Source organism: Miniopterus schreibersii, assembly GCF_964146895.1.
Source record: "Miniopterus schreibersii genome assembly, chromosome: 22".
NCBI lineage: Eukaryota > Metazoa > Chordata > Mammalia > Chiroptera > Miniopteridae > Miniopterus > Miniopterus schreibersii.
The window spans coordinates 1,988,599-2,013,680 of NC_138124.1; the positions used below are offsets into that span (position 1 = coordinate 1,988,599).

At 54.5% G+C, this 25,082-nt stretch overlaps 1 protein-coding gene across 1 annotated transcript in view; it reads left to right on the plus strand.

Annotated features, from left to right (window-relative positions):
- The first annotated feature begins 351 nt into the window (after positions 1–351).
- APBA2 (amyloid beta precursor protein binding family A member 2) overlaps positions 352–25,082 on the plus strand; it is a 79,840-nt gene continuing 55,109 nt past the window's right edge. The window contains exons 1-2 of the mRNA XM_081124676.1: positions 352–614; positions 23,880–23,985. The gene's annotated coding sequence lies outside the window, so the exon portion shown is untranslated. The remainder of the gene's footprint in view (positions 615–23,879; positions 23,986–25,082) is intronic.

Below are 25,082 nucleotides of genomic sequence, written 5' to 3' on the forward strand. Positions count from 1 at the left end.
ACAGCACCGCGCGGGGCCGAGCAGGGCGCGGCCACCCCGGCCCCTTCGCGCCGCGCGCGCTCCCGGCCGCCAGGGGGCAGCACCGCGCGTGGGGCTGGGTGGGCGCCGGGAGCCTCGCCGTCGCCGCCGTGCGCGCGGGAGCCCCAGACCCCCCGGGCCCCCGGTCCGGCAGGTCCGGCCCGCCCCGCCCGGGAACCTGTGTGCTCCCCAGGCCCGGGGCAGTTGGGGCGCCGCGGCTGCCAGAGCCCAGGCTCCGGCCCGGGTCCCCGAGATCGACCCCGCAGGACCCGGCCCCAGGTGCGCCCGCCCGCAGACCGTCCGGGCGCCGGGCTCGGGGGAGGGGACAGGGCCCGGCCGCACCTTTGTCCTCGCTTTCCGCCGGCCGCGCGGGGGGCCCGCCGGCGTCTTCCGAGCCCGCGCCCTGGGCGGGGGGCGGCGGAGAGGCCGGTGCGGGGCGCGCGGCGGAGACGGCCCTGCGCACGCCGCGTCCGGGGCGCGCCCGCCGCCATCCAGCTTCCCGGGCCCGCAGCGGGCGCGGTGCGCGGCGCGGGCTCACAAAGAGCTGCGGCGGCGGCGGGGTGGCCGGGCAGCCGCGCGGCCCCGGCCCGGCCCAGGTAAGCGGGGGCCCGGCCGCAGCCCGGGGCGGGCCGGCGGGGGCGGGGGCGGGTTGCGGCGGCCGCAGCGCTGGCCCCCGGACCCGGCGCGGGCTGGGGGGTGGGGGTGCGGACCGGCTCCCCTGGACCTGCGGGGCCGAGCCGGCGTCTCGCGGGCCGGCGGGGGTGTCGCTCGGGTTCCGCGGGGACCGGCGGCGCACCAAGTCCCGGTTCCGGGCGGCAACTCCCGAGTTTGGGGGCGCCTCGGGGTTCCCTGCCTCCCGGGGAGCCGAGCCCGATCTTCGCCCCCTCCGCTTTGCGCTTTCTAACGAGGCCCAGCGGGGGAAACTCCTCAATTAAAAATTCCGCTCACCTGGTCCTCCGGGCCTGCGGCGCGGGGCTGGGCCGGCGGGGTCCTGTCCCGTCGGCCCGGCCTCTTCCCGCCGCTGCCCCGAGGTCCGAGCCCCCCGCCCCCGAGCTGGGCGTTGCGCGGGGCCCGCGTGCCAGGGCTGGGGACGCACTGCCCAGGGCGCAGCGCCCAGGGCTCCGGAGGGCTCCCGCGGTGCGCAGCCTGCCCGAGGCTCCCCGAGCCGACGCCGAGATGGACCCTCCGAGTCTTAACTTAGAATTTACTTGCAGAAGGAAGGCTTCATTCTTTTCAGATACATTCAGATTCGGCCTTCCAGGGGTCGGGCTATCTCACTCTTGGCTGCGCAGCCGGCGAGGTACCCACACTGGGGTATCTCATTGCAGGGCTTGGTCCTGTAGGCTGAGCCGTCTCTGCCTCTTCAGCCTCTGCCCCCCTTTCTGGGATTTTTCCCCCCTCTTTCTCTTTGACAAAGAACAGTTGTTTTAGAAATAATGACCCGAAAGCTTCAAGCATGCAAGGGAAACAAACAACTTTTCCTGAGCTGCACGTTGGAGGTGCCCTGCAGGCGTCCAGAGCTGTGGGTGGCCAGCTGCTCGGGCCTCTGGTTAGTGGTCCCCCTGGCGAGGTGAGGCAGATGGGGATGGGGGGCTTCCCCTCCCCTCCTCTCCTGGGCAGTCCTCCAGGCAGGGGACAAGGTCTGGTTCCCTAGCCCAGAGCTGCCAGAACTCCCTGCCTTGGGCCTTCACCCCAGGGTGGCTGGCTGTGCTGCCTCCATCTGTAGCCTGGGCTGGAGAGGGTCTCCTGTGTGGTCAGCGACACAGACACATGTCCAGGGCATTAGTGACCCAGTTGGAGCTTGCTGAGCTGGCGGCCTTCCTGGTGGGCACCACCAGCACTGGAGGGGAGACGCCTGGAGTGGTCTCCGGAGCTGGGCGTGTCTGGACCTTGGTGGTTAGGGAGAGTCCAAGAGGGCAGGTGGGCACAGAGCCATGGGCACCCCAGCAGTCTCCTGTGTGAGCCTGTCTCTCCAGACCTATGGTCATTTGTTTGGGAGCACAGCTCTGCACCTCCCCACCGACAGCCTTTCCATCCCCAGGGTCTGGGCTTCTGTGCCTGGGAGACTTGTGGGCTGAACCAGATGGGTGGGTGTGAGCATGAGAGGCAAGGTGGGTGATGGTGGGAGGGCCAAGTAGGTGATGGTCAACTTCTTCCTCTCTCCCACTTCTGCTTGCTTTCGCTGACACCCCAGACCCGACATGGGTCCACGTGTTTGCATAGCTGTCCCTTGAGTACTTCTCTCTCCCTTTTAAAAAAATAAAATATTAGTTTCACGGGAATAATTGGTGGGGATGGATTGTGAAATGGAGGCGCATAAATAATCCAGTTCGCCAACTGAGTTAAGAAATGCTAGATAAAAATAAAAGCTAATTGTAAAAGACGCCAGTCACACCCCTGGAAGCTGAGAGCAAGCTCTAAGACACCTTGATCTTTCCTAGACACGCTGAGGAGCTCAGAGGAAAAACACGCCCATGGGGAGGCTGGCCTCAGGTTGGGCTCTGTTTGAATCAGCAGCTCTGAGGCCCGCCTGGGAGGACAGCGGGGGCAGAGCCTGGGTGCACGGCACCCCTGCCCTAGGCCTTAGCCTCTCCCCAGCACTTGTCCCTGTCCTTTGTTTTGCCGGCCTGACCTGGCGACTCAACAGGTGAGGGCCTCTGGTGGCAGGACGGTCTAGAGACTTGGAGAAACCTTGGTTGTCAGGGTGAGTCCGAGAGGGCAGGTGGGTGCGGAACCCTGGCTGACCAGCTGGCTGACCTCAAGGGTGGTCTGAAACAAGGGGCAGATCCAGCATGCCTTGCAGCCTGGCCTTAGAGAAACAGACGGTGGGAGAGAGCCTTGAGAGGCACAGCCCTGACCTTGGTTGGCTGTGAGAAATGGGGACCTATGGGGAGTGATGCAGCTCCATCCCGACATGGGTCACGTTTGAGGTGAGGGCTCACCAAAAGGTGGCCCAGGTGCCCGGTTGGTGGTTAGGCCATGTGCCCACTGGGAGGATTTCTGACTCCTTTCCCCACCCTGAGGCCCCCACCCACCACCTGGGCTGGGTCCAGCTGGTGTCTCAGAGCAGCCTGCTGGCACAGGCTGAGTCAGCTGTCGTGGGCGAAGTCTTCTCTCTCCTCTCCTGCAACCAGTCCTTGGCTGTCCCTGTCCTCAATCCGATGCACAAGGGAGCCTGGGGAGGAGAGGGACCTCAAGGTCACACAGCCTGTGGGGCTTGGGAACCATATGCATTGGTGGGATGCTGTTGCTGCATGAACTAGGATTTCTTTCTGCATTTCACTGGCTGTGGGGTTTCCCAGGTGGGACTGTGGGGTTGCCCCATGTTGGGCCCACGCCAGGTCTGGTGTCCCTTGCTCAAGCCCTCAGTGGCTCCCCACAACCCCCTCCGCTCCCACAGTCCTTAGCCTCATTTTCTCCAGTTCCCTCCCTTGCTCCCAACCCTGGTCCCTCCAAGCTGTCCAGGCTGCAGGCAGCCAGGCTCACTGCCTAGGCTTCCTCTGCATTGTCCTCACCCCATCCCACCTGTCACATGAGCCCCAGGGTCCTCATGTCTGTCTTTGATGACCCCAGCTGAATATGGACTCTTTCCTGCTTATCCCCGGTCCTCAGATTTGCCTCAGGGCCTTTGCACCTGCTGTTTCCCCAACCTGGCATGTGCCTGGTCCAGATGGCCACCTGGCTTTCTCCCTCACTTACTTGATTTTCTGTGTATATGCCAGCTTCCTGACCAGCCTGCAGAAATCAGCATCGCTCCCCCTTTCTCATTAACCCCGCTTTGTGTTTCTTAGTACTTAACATAGAATTTTGTTGTTAATCCCCACCCAAGGATATTTTTTCATTGATTTTTAGATAGCGTGGAAGGGAAGGAGGGGGAAAGAGAGAAACATCGATGTGAGAGAGACACATCGATTGGTTGTCTCCCACACATGCCCCAACTGGGGCCAAACCTGCAACCCAGGTACATGCCCTTGACTGTGATCAAACCCGCAACCCTTTGGTGAGCCGGCCGACACTCTAACCGCTGACCCACACCAGCCAGGGCCTTAACGTACAATTTGTTATTTATATGTAATACTCATTTGGTTATTGTCTGTTTCTTGGCGCGCCAACGTAAAAACTTTGTCCCCCTCTGTATCCCTGGCAGTGGAGCGGTGCCTGGCGCCTTGTAGACCCTTGGTGCTGCTTGCGGGGTGAATGAATGAATGCAGGCTCAGGAGTGAGGTTCTTCCTTTCAGCACGAGCTTGGCTCCCCGCTCCCTCTTTCCCCGGTACCAGGGCTGGAACCGAGTTATAGTCACACTTGGAATCTCCTTGAGAACCCAGCACTCAGTGGGCAGGCAGGAAAGAGCCAGAGAATTGTGTGGCTGAGGTCATTTGTCACCCAGGCCAGAGGACAGCCTGGCTGGGGAGGCAGGCCAACCCCAAGAGTGGGCACTCTGGTTCTTTAGAGAAATTCCCTTTTGGATTTTCGGTCCTTTGGATGGTTGACAGTTGGGCTGTCCCCGCTGTCAGAGCCATCTCGGCGTAATCCCTGCAGCCACCTGGGATATGGAGTGCTGGGAACAGGGCACCTTCTTGCCCAGGTTCCCTTCTTCCTCCATCTGGATGTTTCTAAACTTGTCTTGTGCCTTCTGTCTTGAGGCTCCCAGCCACTCTGCCTGTCCCTGTTGGCCAGCCCCCCCTTCCTGAAGCCTCCCCTCCTGCCTCTCCCGGCCTGGGTTCCCTTGCCTGGGAAGGCATGTGGTTTTAGCAGGAGAATGGCAGTTCAAACCCGGCTCTGCCACTCATCCCTGGGGCCTTGGGCGAGCCACCAGCTTTGGAGAATCTCTCTCAGCCTCTGCCATCACACGTTACACCTTCTGCCACGGTCATTTTGAGCCACAAGCAAAACGCAGTATGGAACGGGTGCGAGGTATTGTTCTGATGGCCGGGGGAGGGCATCCTTTGTGTGGGCGCCCGTGTGGCCTCAGACCTGTTGTGGCCTCTCCTACCTCACTGGGAGCCTGACGGGTCAAGTTTGCCAGTGTCAGCCACAGCCTAGCGAGGGAGCGTAGTGTCGCGTCAGCACTTTTTAAGCTCCGAGCATCATCCTGATGTCAGGTGCTGTTCTGTGTTCGAGGGACCGAAATGCAAAAAGAAAACCCCATGGTCGAGATTCCTGCGTCTGTTGACTGAGAACATGTTTGCATCTTGGGGTTTTCTGAAAGCCGAAGTGCCTCAGTATTCAAGGGAAGTTTTGGATGGAGGGACTGACCAGGATTTAATACACCTCGTCGGGCTCCTGTGCGCTGAGTTCTGTTCCTCTGTTTTCCGGCCAAGCCTGAGAGGCCGTGTGGAAGCCAAGGACCAGGCTGCTGTGACTTGTCCCAGAGCACAGAGCGTGCTCGGGGTTCCAGTCCGTGGTGGGCTGATGCAAGGCCCACATTCTCTAATCCCCTGCGTCACCCCAGCTTGCATTAGATCTGCTTATAAACAGAGTGAGCATGACAAGGACTTATGACCACTGGTGTGAATCGTACAGGGGTTAATTTTTAACATGTGACTAGAGAATCTAATAGCTGGTGACCAGTGGATGTGAGCACTGGGTGGCAGTTGAGGAGTATTGGATGTGTCCCAGATGATCAGGGGCGGGAGCCCTTGTGGGGACAGCAAGGGGAGTTGGGAGCTCGCCATCCAGGAAAGCAGCTGACATGGTTGGTGGTCTGTGAAGTGTTCCCGTTTTTGCACCTGGAGCTGAGAGGGATTCTTTGCACTTTCTGTCCCTAGAATCAACTGTGCAAAGAGCCGCGAGGCTCTGAAGTGCTCAGGGACTTGTTCTGAACAAATTCTAGTAGTAAATAGTCAATGACTAGGACAGTATTGGTATTTAGAGTTTTCAGTTAGGATCTATACTTTTAACTCTAAATATGCATTTCTCTGGACTGTTTTATGCATTGTTAATTTTTTAAAATCACCCGGGGATATGTTTTTATTGATTTTTAGAGAGAAAGGGACAGAGAAAAATCAATGTGAGAGGGACATTGATCAGTTGCCTCCCTACGAGCCCTGATGGGATCGAACCCACAACCCAGGTGTGTGCCCTGACGGGGAATCGAACCTGCAACCTTTTGGTGCACGAATGATGCTCCAGTCAACTGAACCACTCTGCCAGGGCACATCGTTAATTTAATTAGAAAAAAAAAAAAAAAAAGTAGGGTGTAGCTTTCCCCGGTTGGTTTGATTGTCAGTCACCTTGGAAAAATCCATTGTTTCAAGAACAGGAGACTCGTGGTTAATGGAGTGAGCGTGTGCATTTAGGAATGATGGATTCCCTGGTCCCTCCGGCAGGGCGTGTGTGCATTGTTCCAATAAAACCCAGCTTATGTGTCTCCGTCTTTTGGGGTAATAAGTGAGCCATGTGCTCTGACATCTGTCCCCGTTACCCAGAGTTGGTGACAGCTGCCACGGGTGGGCTGAAGCGGTGCGGGGCCTGTGTTAGGGATCAAACCCTGGAGAGCCAGCTCTGCCTCCAGCAGCCCGCCAACACCACTGCGCAGAGTTGGACTTGGCTCCTGAGAAAGGCACACAGGGCTGTGCCTCCTTCCTTGTCACCCCCGAGTTGCTGCAGTGAGAGTGGAGTGAGATGAGACGAGTGCATTTTGTTACAGCAAAGTGTCAGGTCATTGTGGTCAGTGCCTGTCACGGGCCTCAGGGGTATGTGTGCTTCTCCCTCACTTGCAAGGCCTCAGACACGGGGCACTGACGCGGGCTCTCCAGCTGGTCCTGGCTGGTAATGGTGACAGCCGGTGGCTGAGTGGTGATGGCTGATTGGTCCTAGCCATGGGTCGCAGTGCTGCCCGCCTGGACTGCCTGCTGCATTGAGCCCCTCGGCTAGACCGAGTGGGTGGTGTTGGTGACAGTTCCCGCTGGGACTGGCCCCGAGCTAAGCCTGACCCACAGCCCCTGCTGCGTGCGCCTTGCTTTGTGTGCATGTCTGGTGAGGATTCTGCCTGCGTCTTTTCTCAGCATTTCGGGTGCTGGAGAGGAGCGTGCCCACGCAGGACAGGTTGCACGCGTGGTCTGCTCTCGGTTCTGGGGGGACACCTGCGCTATTTCTTGGGTGGGTAGCTCTGAGAGCAGGAGCCTCTCCGGACCAGGAACTCCTGGTTGTGTCTCTCCTTTGGGCTTTAGCAGATTTTGGCTTTGACATGAATTGCGTTTTACTAAGAATGGCTTTCTTCTTGATTATGCTGGTGGGTGCTTAATCAGCAGCGGTGACTGGGGCTGCTGCATTGGGTGCGACACTGAGGCACAGGCACTGCCAGCTTCGTGTGGGGAGCTCCCCCCGGGGACCCCGGGTGTGCCCGCCCGCTTTCTCTCCTCTTTGCTTTGGGAACCCTGCCTTGACTCTGTATGTGTTGTTCCTGCTCCCCACCATGTAGGGAGATTTATCTAACAGTGGAAATGTAGGGTTCGGGCACTTAAGTGACAGCCCCTCACCCCACCCCTGTTCTTTACCTCGAAGTCCTTCGGTATAAGGGGCCTCTTCGATGCTAACACTGGGGCAGGTGCCCTTCACTTTAGTACCCCTCCAACCTCCTTTTCTTTGCTGGGAGCTCATTCACCTATCCATGCATCCACCCACTCACCTACCCATCCATGCATTCATCCATCCACTCACCCATCCATCCACACAGGTACCCACCCATCCACCCATCCGATACCCATCTATTCATCCATCTGTCCATGTACACATGCACCCATCCACCTACTCACCCATCCATCAACCCCCATCCATCCATCCACCCACCCATCCATCCGTCCGTCCATCTAACAGGTTTCTCCTGACCCCTGTTTAGAGCTGGGTGACGAGTCAGTGTGTGAGGGGGGGCTGGAGAATGTGGGATGGCATTGGAGCCCTATTCCTGCTCAGGGTCCACAGCTCCCTTAGAGGCCACTGAAGTTTACTTCCACGTGGAACACCAGACAGCGAGCTGAGAGTGGACACTCGTGTGCACAACAGAATGGATGAGTCTTGCCTCTAATGTTGAGTGAAAAACTCAGACGCTAGAGTCTCAACTGCATGGTTCCATGGGTAGAAGGGCAACCGGTGCTGACATCGCCCCATTTCTTTTTTTGTGTGTGTTTTTATTGATTTCAGAGAGAGGAAGGGAAAAGGGAGAGAGAGAGAAACATCAATGATGAGAGAATCATTGATCGGCTGCCTCCTGCACCTCCCCTGCTGGGGATCAAGCCAGCAACCCGGGCATGTGCCCTGACCGGGAATCAAGCTGTGACCTCCAGGTTCATGGGTTGACTCTCAACCACTGAGCCACACTGGCCTGGCCATTGCCCCATTTCTTGATCTGGCTGTTGGTTTGCATGGGTGAGTTCCAATTTATGATACAAAGCTTTTCAGTACATATATTTCAATAAAAAGTGGGGAAAACAGTATATCACCTTGGAATTTTCAAGAACTTTGGACTGACTGACTCATGGCTTATCTTTCTGGTGGAAGAATAATATGGAAATCAAGCTTACATTTAATTTAGTGTGAGATAATGAAATCTCGCCATTCCCATGAGCGCTTATTAATATGTAGGTACAAACTATATTTTCTAAATGAAATCAGCCCATCAACCCAAGGAGGATCCTGAGATCTATACACGGGTAATCGATATGGATAAGTTGTCTGGATGAAATGAGCTTTTCTTCTTCCTGCACGTGGAGGAGCTGTGCTCTCAAAGAAAACCAGACACAGCCCTGGCTGTATAGCTCAGTTGCTTAGCGCATCGTCCCGATACACCAAGGTTGTGGGTTCGATCCCCGGTCAGGGCACATACAAGAATCAACCGGTGATGCTTCAGTAAGTAGGACAGCAAATCGATGTTGTTCTCTCTCCCTTTTCTCTCTTTCTCGCTCTCTCTCTCTAAAATCAATAATAAAAATAAAAAAAGGTGCAAACACCCGAGTGTTTTAAGGTTCATATGCTATGTGGTTTCAGTGAGTAGGAAACAAAAGTGCTTTAGGGAGAGAGATCAGGAGGAAATGGTGTGTACAAACAATTCCTGTGGGTCAGCCTAGCAGTTGTGGGTGGTGGCTCTGTGGGATCAAGGTTGACACCACCTGGTGACAGGTGTACGACATTAATGTAAGATGTTAATGAAACTGGATGTGAGGGTACATGGGAACTCTGTACTTTTGAAAAATAAAGCCTGTTTAAAAAAAATTGCAGGGCAGTTAGAGTCCTACCACCTGGGCCTCTGGGCTCTGAGTGTCACTGTCCCCCCTCATCCAGGTCCAGACTCTGGCTTTGTGGTCACTGTTGGTCCTCCTGTACTGCCCCCATGACAACGGGGAGAAAGTTCAGTTTAGTATTTAAAATAGACTGTTTTAGGGCACAGATTTCTGGGGACTTGGAAAGAGCTGTGTTCTCAGATGCAGTCTGCCTGGGTGCTGGGGGCCTTCCCTAGTGAGACGCGCCCATCCAGTGAACTCGAAGGCCTGCCGGGCAGGTGTCCTGGTCTGATGATCGTGCTTAGCAGCGCCTGGGCCTCTGCTTCCGTCCTGCGTGTGCCGGGAAAAGACAGCAGGCCATGTGTGGATGTCCTAGAGACTGCCCTCACCCATCAGCCCCGGGGTCTCTTACAGTTAGTGACCAGTGGCCATTTTTTAGGGGGTGACATTGGCCACAGAAGGCAGCGTGGACCAAAGCTGATGTGTGTGCAGTGGACGGTTCAGCAAGAAGGGAGAGTAGAGTGTGTGGGGGCCGGGCTGGTGCTGAGGATTTTCAGTGGGACAGGCTTTGTTCCCACAGGAAGGGGACCCTGGCAGGGAAACAGGAAAGCAGGCCTGCTTGGTAGCGGAAACCCCGATTTTGAGCAATTTCATCTCTTTTAGCTGACATACAAGGAGTATAGCCCCACAGGGCAGGGAGAAGCTGGGTCGGGATCCCTGCTGTGAGTGGGCACACGTTCCATCATGGGTGGTCTCATGGAGCCAACAGGATGGCGGAGGTTTATGGAAAGTCGGATGGGCCTACCTGGGACCCAGCCTGCTCCCCAAAGCCTCCCACTTGGAGCCCAGGAAGCACCCAGGCTCCTGATCCATACCCCCAGGTTTGCTGTAGTGTTTGGAGAGGAAACTAGCAACTCGGGGGGGAGCCTATGGGGAGTTTCAGAGCCTTCTCCATGACACACAGGCCGGAGTAGGGCTGACAACGCAGGTGTCACATTCTTCCTGGGAGACATCCCTTTCCTGATTGTCCACCCCCAATGCCGGGGGCTGGCCTGGTGGATGGGGAACCCAAACCTGGGCTCACGAGCTGCTCTTTATTTTGACAATATCTCATTTTTCCGGTGACTTGGCAAATGGGTTGATGCCAAGCCCTCGGTTCCTGAACGGCCAGTTCCCCTCGGGTGCAGGTGAGTCCAATGGCTGGTTGCCACCTTGGCCGTGGCCCAGCGTCCTGTCCTCTCAGAGCCATTGGAGGACAGGGAAAAGGATCCCTGAGGATCCAAGGAAAAGCTGCCAAGTTCTGCAGCCCCACAAGGAGCTTTGCCTTCCTTTGCAGGAGCAATAAATTCATGGATCCGTTCTGTTGAGCTGGATGGAAGAATTTTTAAATTTCCTCTGGTTGAAGAACCTAAAATGGATCAGTCAGTTCCCCCAAATTGGACTTTGAAGCAAGTGCTTGGGGAAAGAAAAAAAAGACTGCTTTCTATATGTGGAAGCAGATTCCACAGGAACCTTCCGGCGATGAATTTTAAAGTGCTTGGTTGTTTAGTCTCATTCTCAAATCCTGAGTCTGATAAACCTGAGAGGGGGGCAGACGGGAGGCCCACCTTTCTCTGCCCAGCTCCTCTCTCTCCTGTTTGACTCTTCACTTCTCAATGAACTCGTGGGTCATTCTGGAAGGTAGAGTCTCACATGCATGTCCTTGTGCGTGTGTGGGATGTCTTTGCAGGGTGGGTTCCAGAGGCAACCTGCTGGGCCGAATGCATGAGCCTGTCTTTCTGAGGTGACCAGAAATCACCAGGTGGCTCTCTGGGGATGTTGTAACCATTTTAAGTGATACTGGTTGCGCGGGACAGCTGTGTCCCCATGTCCTCGCCAATGGACACTCTTGGACATGCTCAGTCTTTGTAGTGTCACCCGGTCCTGTGGGTATCACTTATTTAAAATTATGAATGAGCCCTGGCTAGGGTGGCTCTGTTGGTTGGATGTTGTCCTGGCCACCAAGAGGTCACCGGTTTGATTCCCTGTCAGGGCACTCGCCTGGGTTGTGGGCTCGATCCCCAGCAGGCAGCCGACGGAGGATGTTTCTCTCTCTCCCTCTCCCTTCCTCTCTCTCTAAAATCAATGAAAACGTATTTAAACGAGATTATGGATGAAAAAAGACCTTCTCGTATCCTTAATTATAGTCTGAATTTCTGCTTTTAGTTCCCTTTTCACGTTCTTGCCTGTCCTTTTGTTGACTTGCCCATCTCTTCCTTGCTGACCGATGGCTGTTCTTAGCCCAGGAGGGTTGTTGCCCGTTGGCCGTCTACACCGCACATATGTCCACCCAGATGGCTTTTGTCCTCTGACCTCATTTAAAGGCATCTTTGGGCAAAAGTGTGGAATTTTTATGTTGTCAAATCTATCAAGCTTTTCTTTTTAAAATATATCATATTGATTTCAGAGAGAGGAAGGGAGAGGGAGAGAGAGAGAAACATCAATGATGAGAGTCACTGATCGGCTGCCTCCTGCTCGCCCCCTGCTGGGGATGGAGCCCACAACCCGGGCCTGTGCCCTGACCGGGAATCGAACCACGATCTCCTGGATCCTAGGTCGATGCTCAACCGCTGAGCCACGCCCGACCGGGCTCAAGCTTTTCTTTTCTTTTTCTTTTTTTTTTTTTTTTTAATATATCTTTATTGATTTCAGAGAGAGAGAGAGAGAGAGAAACATCAATGATGAGACAGTCATTGATCAAGCCCACAACCCAGGTATGTGCCCTGACCGGGAATCGAACCCTGATCGCCTGGATCCTAGGTCGACCCTCAACTGCTGAGCCACGCCCGGCCGGGCTCAAGCTTTTCTTTTATATCCCCTGAATTTTGTCTCTTACTCAGAAAAAGGACTTCCCTATCCTAAGTGTCTGTAACCACCCCCCTGTATGTATTTTTCTTTTGATATTGATAGTTCTGTTTTTTTTTTACATCTTCTATTCGTGTCGAATTCATTTTTAGAAAGGGTGTGGAGTTGGAGATGTAGATTTTTCAAGTGAACATTCGGTTTCCCAACGTGATTTATTAATAACCATCTTTATCTCTCTTTCGAGATGCTGTGTTTGTTGTATATTAAGCTGTTCTGTGTCTTGGGCTGTGTCTCTCCTGTTTCTGAACTCTCAATTCTAATTTATTGGTGTATTCTTGTGCCGACATCTACTGTGTAAGTTACTCTGTTTTTTTGTTACACTTTGTTATTGTCTGTGAGCATTACCTCTTCCTTTTCTTTTTAATATTTTTCCCAACCTTTCTCATATATTTCTTCTGCTAGATACGCTTTAGAGTAAGCTAAATGCATCCCAGAATCTGATTGGGATTTTGACTGGAATTGTCCTGGAGGTTTATTTGGGGGAGAGGAGACTTTTTATTATTTTTTTCTTATCTGGGTATTTTGATTTATTTAGAAGGCCTTTGCATCCTTCGGCCGTGTTTTATTGCTTTGTTCACATACGCTCGGTACATTTCCTGCTGCATTTATTGCTAGGTATTTCATAGCTCCTGTCGCTGTGGTCAGCGGGGTTATCCCCGCCTCCTGCCTCCTTTCCTAGCTGATTATGGCTGGTGCGGAAGAGCTGGTGACTTCTGAGTTCCGGCCTGCCCGCCCACTCGCTTGCGTCTCTCTGTTGGTTTCAGTGGCTTGTTAGTTCTTTCTCTTGGATTTTCTAATTGGGGGACCATTTGCCAGTGTACCCCCCCTAAACTGGTGGGGACCCCAGGCAATAGGGGTGGTTGCATAGGTGCATGGGCTGGGGGTGGGGGAGGGAGGCAGGATGAGGTGGGGCTGGGGCACGTGGGATGCAGCCCTGATTCTCCAGGCTCCCCTCTGCGGGTGGCTTGAGCCTCGCCGGTGAGTCAGAAGCTCGGTGGCCCAGTGAAGTGGCCTCCAGTAGGGGTGCGTGGGGTTTGGCCAGCCTTGCTGAGGGAGGACCCCACCCAGACTGGGCCAGGAGATGTTTCCTGTTCCACCAGATTCCCACCGGGACCCCTTGGCCCAGGGCGGGCCCTGGAGTTTGTGATGCTGGTCACCCAGGGTCGCCTTTAGGGAGTGAGTGGGGAGGGCAGGGGATGAGTCCACCTTGGGAACACGGATGCCCCAGCCTCACTCACAACCTGAGTCTGAGCTATCAAACAATGACTTGGCTTCCTCTCATTTGTGCTCTTGCCTTGGCCTTGGCGCACTGCACCCTCCAGAGACTGCAGGTGGCTGAGATCTCAGTGCCGCGTCTGACCGGTGGTGGGGAGCGGCTTTGTGAGCCTAGATTCCTAAGCTACGGGGCACATCAGTGAGTGTTTGCATTATTTCCCACCACCTTCCTATAGAGCCCTTGTTGGGGGCGGTATAGCTCTCAGCACCTGCCAATCACGTGTGTGGGACGATGCATGTTCCTTTCTCCTTCTATGAGGTGAACCTGCCTCCTAGGGCCTTGGAGAGGGTCACGCCCAGGCCTGACAGGTGCTGCGACTGAGCCTGTGATGGGGGCGGAGCTGTGGGGGTGGCCCCATGCTGCCCCCTGGCGGCGGCCCAGGGCCAGGGCTGGGGGCCTGAGACTCCTGCTGAGACCCAGGCCCAGGAGGTCAGTCTGATGGGGAGGAGGGAGCTGTGGGCCCAGCACCTGAGGTTTTTGTTTTTCCCATCGTCCCACCTGCCAGGAACTCATTCCCAGGTGAGGCCTGGTTCAGGCTCATTTCCTGCACTCACAGGAAGTGCCTCCAGGACACGGGAGACAGAGACGGAAAGAGACGTGGCAAGTCCACGGGCCCTGGGTGTGTGACGTCTGACCCCGGGCTGGGTGGCCATTATCCGAGAAGGGTGTGTTCCCTGGTTCCCTGGGCATGGCTCCTGTTCTGTTTGGGTCCTTCCAGCTTGGAGCGGCTCCTGGAATTTGTGTTCGAAGTGATGCCAACGGGGGAGGCGGCTGTTCAGGATGGTGGGATTGGCTTTGTCAGGTCCCCCTGAACTGGGAGGTGGCGCCCTTAAGACCCAGGAGCCCAGTCAACGCAACGTCATGAAGGGCTTACCCATGTAATTCTGTCTTGCTGGAAAGTTCGGAACCTGTGGGGTAACTTCTGGGCTTCTTGGCGGGGGTCAGGCAGCTCTCAGGTGGGGGTTGCTGTGTTCCCCTGTTGCCTCAGTGCCTGGGAATCGCCCAGAAAGGGCTCTTTGATTTTCAGTTTTAAACAGTTGGCCCTGTACCAACTGGAATGTTGAAACTGGGCTGCCACTTACGGAGTTCTCAATGGGACGGGCTTTATTTCGAATGAATGGCCTGGGACAGCGTTTCTCCTCACTCGCGTGGCTGCTCCTAGGGGCCCGTTTTCTTGCATCGAGTGGAAATGTGTCGCTGAGGCCTGCTTCCCAGTCCTGCCCCCCGTGGTGGCCCGGGCGGGTCTCAGCTCCTGCCCCAGACCGCCTGCATGCGCGGTGGGACAGGGCAGCCACAGCCCGGGAGGGGCCCGGGGCCCGCCGAGGGCTCACGTGGCTTTCATTTGCTGCGTCTTGGCCACACGTGTTTGTATTCGGGGCGGAGCTGTTTTGCTGTTGGCCTTGGGCAGGAACGAGGCAGAGCAGGTGGGCTCGGTGATGGCCGGGATGTTGGAATAGGGGGCAGGTGTGAGCCCAGGCGGGGTGGGTGGACACCCAGGGCCCCGAGCGCTGGCATCAGGGAGAAGCAGGTGGGTTTTCAATCCCGGGCACCTGGACTGTGCCCCAAACCTCCATATCACACCCCTGGGTCAGCTTGGCTAAGAGTTCCCACTGGCTTCATGTAAAAAAATAGACTATTTTTAGAGCAGTTTTAGGTTCACAGCAGAATTGAGAGGAAAGCGCAGAGAGTTCCCTTGGGTGCCTCCCCACCCCCCGGCCCCAGCACATGCACAGCCTCCCTGGTTCTCCGCAGCCCCCCCTGGAGAATGGGACATTAATTACAGCTGATGAACCTACACTGAGACATTGTCATCACCAAAGCCCACAGTTTACATTAGCGTTCACTCTTGGTGCTGTACATCCTGTGGGTTTGAACAGATGTGTAAGGACATGTACCCACCGTTAGCGTGCCATACAGAGTAGTTTCACTCCCTAAAACTCCTGTGTCCACCTGTTCACCTCCGCACCCCCACTCCTGGCAACCACGGATCTTTTTATGTCTCCGCAGCTTTGCCTCTGTTCTGTTCCATTGATCAATATTTGCCTCGTTTACCGATGCTGAGCTTCTTGACTTTTGTGGCTTTAGAGTGAGTCTTGAAGCTGGGTAGCACCGGTCCTTCGACTTTGTCCTGTTTCGTGTGCTCCCACAGAACTTGTCCCGGTCACTGCAATGATTTGCTTTCAGAACGTCAAAACCGGCCCAGCCGGTGTGGCTCAGTGGTTGAGAGTCGTCCTGTGAACCAAGAGGTCACAGGTTCACTCCTGGTCAGGGCGCATGCCCGTTGCGGGCTTGATCCCCAGTAGGGGCCGTGCAAGAGGCAGCTGGTCAGTGTTGATGTTTCTCTCATCAATGTTTCTCTCCCTCTCCCTTCCTTTCTTTTTAAAGTCAATGAAAACATTAAAAAAACAAAAACGTCAGAATCATGGGTGGTTTCAAAAACGTCATCTCTGGAAATCCTGTGTAGTAATGAAGTGGTCGCTCTTCATTTTTCTTATGTAGTTGCAGCCACTCGAAATTTTATATCAGGTTTAATTATGTTTCTGCTTGAGATCATTTGTATTCGATAAAACGGGCTTGATAGGACATTATTTAAAAATTCAAGTATTTAGAGTTTCAAGGATCCTAGGTCTTGATTTTGGGGGAATGTCATAATTTCATAAATGTCTTTTTTTTCCCCCAGAAGGAGGGTCACTGCATGAATTACTCACATTTTCTGGTCTTTCAGTAGGAAGCATTGATTAATTCTGCCGAGAAAAGAACCATTAGCCCATGTGATTTTATTTAGTTATTTTAATCCTTACCTGAGGATATTTTTTTCCTTTTTTTTTTTTTTTTTTTTAGAAAGAGTAGGAGGGAGGGAGAGGGAGAGAGGAACATTGATGTGAGAGAGACACGTCGATTGGTTGTCTCCCGCATGTGCCCCGGGGTGGGGGACCGTAGATCAAACCTGCAACCCAGGTATGTGCCCTTGACCAGGAATCGAACCGGCGACCCTTTGGCTCAAGGGCCAGTGCTCCGACCACGGGGACACTGGCCAGGGCTGTCCATGGGATTTAAATTTTGGCTTCCTGTGACTAGCTCTGAAACAGAAGGTCCTGTGGGCACGAGTTCTGCCTTTGCGAGTTGGAAACTGGCACAGAGGGGTGATCCGGGAGGGAGGCGCCCGTGAGCTGAGCCGTTTGGCTTGTGCTGGCTGCCTCCCCGCTCTTTATCGGGGGAGACGGGATCCCGGGAAGGACAACAGCGTTGAGACCTTGTTGGGAAGAGAGCACGGCCACCAGCTTCCCGTGGCTTCCCCTGAACAGACTCCCACATAGGACCGCGTGGCCGCCTGGCAGATAGAAGACGCTCAGGCCAGGGCTGCTGTGCAGGGCAGGGAGGAATTAATTCAGTGTCCCTCCCCCCGTCTTAGTTACAGTTTGGGGTCGCTTGTTCTGTCTGAAGCTGGGTATGGATTCTTTCTCTTTTTTTCCATTCAATAGAGCTTTGAAACCAGAATACAGCCTTGCTCAAGCCATTCAGAAACGTTCACGTGGAACAAAACCAAAGGTAGCTGCTGCGCCCTTCCCCGCGCGCACCCCGGGCGGTGGCCTCGGAGACCGGCCGCTCGGCTGTCCCCAGCTCATCAGAAATGAGCTGAGACAGTACAGGTTACAGACTCCCGTTAGCTCTCCTGACCCCAAAATGTGAGTCGATGATTCCTTGTTACCGCTGTTCTCAAAAATAACAAGGCCTCCCGGGCGCTGCTGGCTGCTGGCGGATTGGCAGAGTGGACCGTATTGTTTTAAGAGAGATTTCCAGAGCAGCGTCCTTGGAAATCCCGTAAAGCAACCGAAGGGTTTTTTTTTCCTCTCTCTCTTGAATCTGAGAAGCTGTATCTGTCTGAATGTTTCATACCGGTTCCCTCTCAAGAGTGTGTTTGCCTGGGCTGTTTTGATTCTGTGAAATGGGCTGGATGTTAAATTACTTTAAGTACTTTTTATTGCCATTTGGAAGACCGGGAGGAAGGGTTTCCAGTGTTTGTATTTGGGTCACAGTCATGCCATGTTGCATCACTCGGTCACGTGCAAGGGCGGCTATTTCAGGGAAGGGCCGGGCAAGAGGCTTTCTATTTCTGAGGCTCTGCTATGGACCAGGACGCCTCGGTTATCCAAAGACCCGTCCTTCTGTGCTTCGAAATCTGAGATGGAGGTGTCGTGTCTTCAGCCACGTGGAGATTTAGAACCTGTGAGGGACTGATCAGGCTCCTGTTTGCATTCAGGACGGGCTTTTTAAAAACTCTGCAGCCACATCCAGCTCTAGACAAGCATCATTCAGGCGGAGATGTCATCAAAAGCCCTGAGCTCCAGCTGCTGGCCGCGTGACTCAGGCAGGAGTGGGGCAAGGGGGCTGGCTGGCTGGGGGAGGTCACATCCTGGCACCCTCCCCAGGCGGACCCTCTACTCCGTATTCCCTGGGGATGGGAATCCTATTTCTACTAGGATTCCCCCTTATAATTATTGGGCGATCCTCTTGGGCAGCAGGGGTGTCAGAGGACGAGCCTGCAGCCCTCGTGTCTCCTGGTTTTCATCCTGTGTTACCTGGGACTTTTACTGGAAGGTACCTTGAGTGCCTTGTGTGTATGTGTAGTTACCTTAAAAACGCACATGTAAAAGTTGGTGAGGAAAAGATTTCAGAGACACCTAACCCCCATCCATTTCCCCATTCATTCTTCATGCAGCAAATGCTCACTAAACACCTGCTGTGTGCCAGGCCCTGGGGCGGGTGAGCCGAGGGCTTCCTTGCTCTGTGGGGCTTGAATTCCAGTATCTAACACATCGGCACTGTCTGGGCAGGGACCATGGGCATGTGTCACGTGCAGAGTGGCATCGTCTACACCAGTTTGCGTCTTATGTGCAGGGACTGAATGCAAGGAATTCTGGACAGACGGGCGGGCGTAGGTCAGCCTGCTCAGTAATGGAGTTTCAAGCTTTTGGGTGCACCCATCCTAATGCAGTGGCCCCCGACTTGTGTGTGTGACACCAAGGCCTTTGAGCCTGCCAGCTGTTTTGTCTTTGAAGGAGACCCAGGAGTGGGCAGGGCAGCGGGTGGGGGCTGGGTGCTCAGCAGTGGCTTACATTGTGGGTGCTGGCCGCTGGGTGCTGGGGCAGATGATGGAGCTCTAGCAGCTGATAGCGTGGGGCACCCGTCACCCTGTGGGGCGTGCAGGCCAAGGAACTTCACACATACACACATACATACATACCACACATACTACACACACTCCACATACATACACCCACATACACCCAGACCCACTATACACCATACCTCACACACACAGCAAACACACACCCCATACGCCCCTCTGAACCTCACATATATATCATACGCCACACCAAACACATTTACATAGACACACACATACCACATATGTCACGTATACACACACGCCCTGCACATACACTATACATACCATCTACACACACCCGAGCCACACACTCGCCCATGAACTACTAGGTGAGGGAAACTGATTTCTCTAGTTTCCTCCCAAATTTATGCCCCAGCGTCTCCCGCCGCCTGGCCTAGCCCATCTTGGTCCCAAGGTCCCCAGTCTGTCTCCCCGTCTTCGGTCACTGCCTCCCTTTGAGTTTCCGTCGCCTCTGGGCTGGCTCTGTGATGTGCCCGTCTTCTGACCATCTGGAAGCTTCCATCTGCTCCAGGGTTACCTTCCTGGGGAGACTCGGTCTCCCTTCCATGGTCTCTCCTGGCTCCTGTGGGAAGTCCTGCCTCCTGCCTTCCCGTCTGCCCTTCCCACAGGTCATTTTCTTGGCGCCGACATCTCCCAGCTGAAATGTGACATCCTGGGAGGTGCAGACCGTGGGTTTCACAAAAAAGCTGGTGAATAGTAAGTGCATTTTGGTAAAAGACTCAAGCAGTGCACATGTATTTAATAAAGTGAAAGCGAGACACACACCCCCCCCGCCGCCTCCTGTCTCATTCCCACCCCCTTCCCAGAGGAAACCACCCACGAGCATTGGGCGGGGGCCCTCTGGCCCGGCCTGCGAGCCTTTGCATCTGTACGTGGACTTGAGACCTGGGTGTAAATTTTCTAACTAGCTCGGTGTGCTGCTAACTGGGGCCCACCCACACAGTCAGCTGACTTGCCATTTTAATGCAACATTAGGCTTTTAAGGTTTCTCTCCATCAGTATATATATTGGTCTACCTCTCAAAAAAAAAATGCCTCCGAGGATTCCAGCGTGTGGGCCCCGCCATAATTTATTTAAACCATTTTCCTATTTATGGGCACTTAGGTTGCTTCCAGTGTTTTAAAATATTGCCACAATGAAATCCTCATACAGGGTCGTTCATTTCATACATGCGGGATCCTCCTGGAAGCGGCGTTGCTGGGCAAAGGACGTGCACTTTTAAATTTTTGATGGAGAAAGCTGAATTGCTTTTCAGAAAGGACTCATTGGGACTCCACTTAAAAAAAAAAAAAAAAAAAAAGACATTTTTTTAAAAGGAAAAAACCAGTGCAAATGGAATTCACCACCAGCAGCCAAATAGAGCGGCACCTACTTAGGCGGCAACTGTGCAGTGTGGCCGTCCAGACAGGCCAAAGGCCTAGGCAAAGGGTCACAGGGTTCCTAAGGTGTCCTGTGCTGTCTCCTCGCCGCCCCCAGCCCCAAATAAAAGAGCGGTCCTGGGAATAGAAGTTGAAAGGACAGAATCCTGAGAATTGACTGACGTCCCTCCATTTGGTGGGTCTGGGAGGGATGCCCTGCAGCCGGTGGCCCTCCCCAGAGTCAGGAGAACCGTCCTCCTCCAGGGCTGCGGCCCAGGCCCTGCTTGCACTGCATTCTGGGAGAATCCCTTGGCTCCATCATCTGGTTCAGCAGGCGGCTCCTCGGTTGTGTCCGTTCTTACGTTTAGCTCGCTCAGTATCAGCTACCATATTTTTGAAAATTAATAGGATGAATGTTTCTCAGCAGTTTGCGTTTCCGGGAAAATTGAGCAGAAAGTTCAGCTAGTTTCCATATGCTCCCCCAAATCCCCCCAAAACCCCCCCCCCAGTTTCCCCACTAGCATCTTTCGTTAGTGTGGTACATTAGTTAGCATTGATGAGCCAATATCAATACGTTATTATTATTTTATTATTAATCAAATGAGGGTTAGGCTCACCCTTTGTGTTGTACATTCTGTGGCTCTTGACAAACGTATAAGGACTTGACACTCAACTACCCTCTTTTTGTTTCACGTGACCCTTCATCCTATCCTAGTCTTGAAGGCTTCCTTCCTCCTGTTTTAAGACTGTCCTTCTGCAATAGCCGTTTTTAAAGTTTATTTTTCAATACCGTTGACAGTCAGTATTATTTCGTCGTAGTTCAGGTGTCCAGCATAGTGGTCAGACAGTCCTATGCTGTACAAAGTGACCCCCCAACATTTCCAGCACCCACCCGGCCCTGTACGTAGGTATGTAATAGCCTCTGGAGTCTTTGCTCCCTGAGGGTGGGGAAGGGCCAGTGCTGGGGAAGGGTCCTTCTGGGTTGTCCTGGTCCCCCCCACCCCCAGATCCTCACCCCACGCCGGGCTCAGCACCCTCCTGCCGCTTTTGTCCCCCTGTCCCAGCATATGTGCCCGTGAGGCAAGGAGGGGCTGGCTGACTCAGCTGCCCATTGATCCCCTAACGGCTGGGCCCAAACAGTATTAATAGTCAGCTAGTCCCCGTGAGACTGAGAGGTGACGAGGCAAAGCCGGGTGGGCCCCCTAGGGGGAAGGGGTCCCGTGCTCCTCACCAGGTTCCCCTCCTAATTGGAACCCATGTCCTTTCTTGGAATGTTCTGGCAAGATACAGTATTTGAAAGGAACAGCTGAGTGGGGGTGTGGGGTGAGGCGGGGGCCACCTTGGAAGCAGGAGGCAGGGAGGCTGCCACCAGGCCCTGGTGTCCCCGTGACGGGCCAAGAGTGGGTGGCAGTGCGGAGTTCAGGGGGCCTGCTGCCCCCACGGCCCAGTGGAAGCGTGCACGGGTCGTTTTACGCTGCTGTGGCCTCGTGTCTGCCCCGGGAAGTCAGCATTCCTGTCCCCGCTCGTGGCGAGGACATGCACAGAGAGGAGATGGCAGGGACGTGCGGGTTCTCAGTGTGAGAACCGGCATCTCTTTCGTTGGAGCAGGAAGAGGCTGGATGCGGGGTCTCTCTTGGAACAGGCTGTGTTCCCAGGGGCCTAGGGGGCTGCTTCCCGCACGGCCACCCGCTGGGCCCTGGAGCTGGAGGCCTGTGGGAGACATTTCCTGAGTGACAGACGGGAGCTGGGTTCCAGGCCTCCCGTGGCGTGGGGGCGAGGGCTCGTCCCCAGCCTGTGCCTGGCACGCAGGAGGGTGAGCGAGGGAGCTGGTCCCAGACGCGCTGTGGGGCCGGTGGGACAGCTGCAGCAGGAGCCCCAGACCCTGTTTGAAGTGGCCACTGTGCCTCCCTGAGCATGTCTCCCTGTGTGTGCTGGGGACAGTCCTGCCACTGAGTCCGCGTTCCGCAGGTCTCCATCCAGCATTGTCATAGGCCGGACACAGTGGATGAGTGGATGACAGGCTCAGGGCAGGACAAGGGAAGCAGCGTTAGTGGGTGGGCAGGACGCAGCACCTGAGCAGGGACACTGAGGAGGCCAGCAGTTACCAGGGGCCACCATCACCACTGTCCAGTGTCAGGTAATTTCCATCAGCGGGCACCCACCCGGCCCTGCTTTGACTTCTTTAAGCGGATGTTTTATTGGAGTAGAACCACCATTCGGGCACGTGCTCACCTCCTGGACCAAATGTTTGTGTCCCCCCCAGATCCACATGTTGAAATCTAACGCCCAAGGTGACGATACAGTTGACCCTTGAACAGTGTGGGTTGGAGCTACACAGGTTCTCTTATATGTGGATTAAAAAAATTGAAGACCTCAGGGAGACGGGTGCATAGGGCCCTGAGCCTTGGCCTCATCACCTGCCAAAGGAAGGGCCGAACATGGGTGCTTCTAGCTCCGGGCTCTCGGTTGCCTTCTTCCAGGGCTTATTTTGAGGGGACAGTTGGATCCAGCGTTTAGGAACCCCTGTTCTTCCCTCGGGGCAGCTTGGAGAGCTGCAGTCTCATTACGTCACTGAGTGTTGCAGAGCACGGCATCCTGTGCCCTGGGTTCCTGGGTTGGCCTTGCCAGCTTGTCCTGCTCCCCTCCTCGGCACAGGATGGACGCATCCATCCATCCATTCATCCAGTGTCTGCTGAGCGTCGATCAGAAACCCCTGCCCTCATAGAGCTTACTTCCCAGCGAGGGAAGACGGGTGATGACCAAGATAAATAAAAGAAATGTCACGTGTTGGATGGTGGCAAGTGCCATAGAGAAGCAGCCAGAAGGGGTGGAGGACAGGAAGGGCGGTGGATGGGTCACAGCTCTAAGTGGGTGTTCAGGGCGGGCGATGTATGAGCAGCATGGGGGAGAGGAGGGTGGGAGCCATGAGAGCAGCTAGGGAAATGGCCTGTGCAAAGGTCCTGGGGTGACACCTGTCTGGTGTGTTTAAAGAGCAAGGAGGTCAGGTGGCTGGTGCTGAGGGAGTGAGGGCAGAGGGATAGCAGGGAGAGGTCAGTAGGGGAGGTGTGCAGAGTGGGTGCCAGGTTGTGACATGATGGGGAGACGAGAATGAGAGGGCCCAGGACCCATGCGTTTGATGTGGGAACCCCAGTATCTCTGTGCTCCCAGTATCTTTTGCGGAAAGGAAACTGAGGCACGGGTAGGCTCCTCAGTCTTTCCAGGCTGTACGTGGCAGAGCGAGGTTGGAAGCCAAGGTGTCTCTGGGGTCCGAGTGCAGGTCAGGGGGGCGCCATGCTGCGGGCTGCAGGCTGAGTGCTGGTGCCCCCATGTGTCGGGGAGGAAACAGTGTCACTTGCACACAGGATGGCTCTCTCCCTGCACCGCCACGTGCTCATGGCCACCCTTTCTTTGAAAAGGCTTTGTTTAGTGTATTCTGTAGTTTTCCCGCACCATGTGTAGCACACACGATTTTAAGATAAATAACCCAAATGGCACCAAGCCCTGGATCTCCTGTAGCATTTTGCTACTTTGGAAAAACAAGTTGGGAACAAACCTTGGAGAATGCGTTCGGTTTCCTGTCTGTGCAAAGGAAGCCTGAATATCAGTGCCACCGGCTCCCCGCCTCTTCTCCAAAACTGTGTGAGAAATACATCCCCACACTTGGGCCCCGGATCCTTAGTTACTGTGCTTGCTGACCTTCAGGAATAAATGGGGGGCTCCCTTGAAAACTTGGGGAGACTCATGATCGACTTGGGGCTCTGATTTTCACAGTGTTTGGTGGTTTTGCAGAGCCCTGGAGTTCTGTTTTAGTGCGTGAGCCGCCCCTCTGATGAGTGACCCCCCCCTTTGTTCATAAATGGGCAGCTTTCGTGTGCACCCCACTGACGCCCCATTTATGCCTCTCTCATTCCAGTCTCCGGAAGATTTGAGCCTTGCTGAACCTCCTGTGGACAAGCCCCCCGCCGAGGCCAGGACCATCCCTTGGATGCCGAGAGCCCCCTGGGGCCTGGACATTCTGGGTGAGTCGGGCCTGTGGTGGTCCCCACTGCGCTGTGGCGAACGGGCCAGTCCTGCGTGCATCTCAGCTCTGTGCTAAGTGGAAGCTGGGAGACCAGCGATGCATTTTGTTGCCTCAACTCTTTCTAACAAAAGCCTAAATGCCGCTACACTGTTCCCCCCCCCCCCCCACTGTTTTCTGTTTTTACTAATTTACCTTTGTTTTGAGGAGAAAGAAGGGAAAGGACTCAGGACACACAGGCACATGGTAGACGTGTTTCCTAAGCTCTGGTCCTATGATAGTCCTGTTTTCCATTTCATCGATTTATACTCTAGTTTTTACTCCATTTCTTATGCTTGCTTTTAGCTTAAATTGCTCTTCATTTTTTTCCCCTAAGGTAGAAGGTTGGTTATTAAGTCTAGGTCTTTTGTGTTCTCTTATATATACATTTAATGCTCTACATGTCTCTCTAGGCACTGCTTCTGCTACATTTTGACCAGTGGTATTTTTGTTTTCACTCAGTTCAAAAAATTTATTTTAGAAATTTCACTCGATATTTCCTTATAAACTCATGTGTTATTTAAAATTGCATTGTTGGATTTCCAAAAAGTGGGGATTCCACCTGTCTGCCTGTTACTGACTTTTAGCTTCATTCCATTCTCAGCTTGTATTTCTGTTTTTTAACAACTTGCTCAGCTGTGCTAGAGGACCCCAGATGTGGTCTCCCTTGGTGCTAAGGTCTGAATGTTTGTGTCCGTCCCCGTCCCCCCCCCCCCGTCCCAATTCATGTTGAAGTCCTGACCCCCAAGGTGATGGTATTAGGAGGTGATTGGGCTGAGTCCCTGTGGTGGGATCAGTGCCCTTATTAAAGAGGCCCCCTGCCGTGTGGGGACCCAGCGAGAAGTCTGAGATCCAGAAGAGCTCCCTCACCTGACCATGCTGGCACCTGATCTTAGAGGACTTCCATGTAGAACAATGAGAAATAAGTGTTTGTTGTTTATTAGCTGTCAGACTGTGGGGTTTTTTTTGACAGCAGCCCATGCAGACTATGACACTTGGTGAGTGTTCCATACAAGCCTGGGAAGAGGGTGTGTTTTGCCCTTGGTTGGCTAGAATATT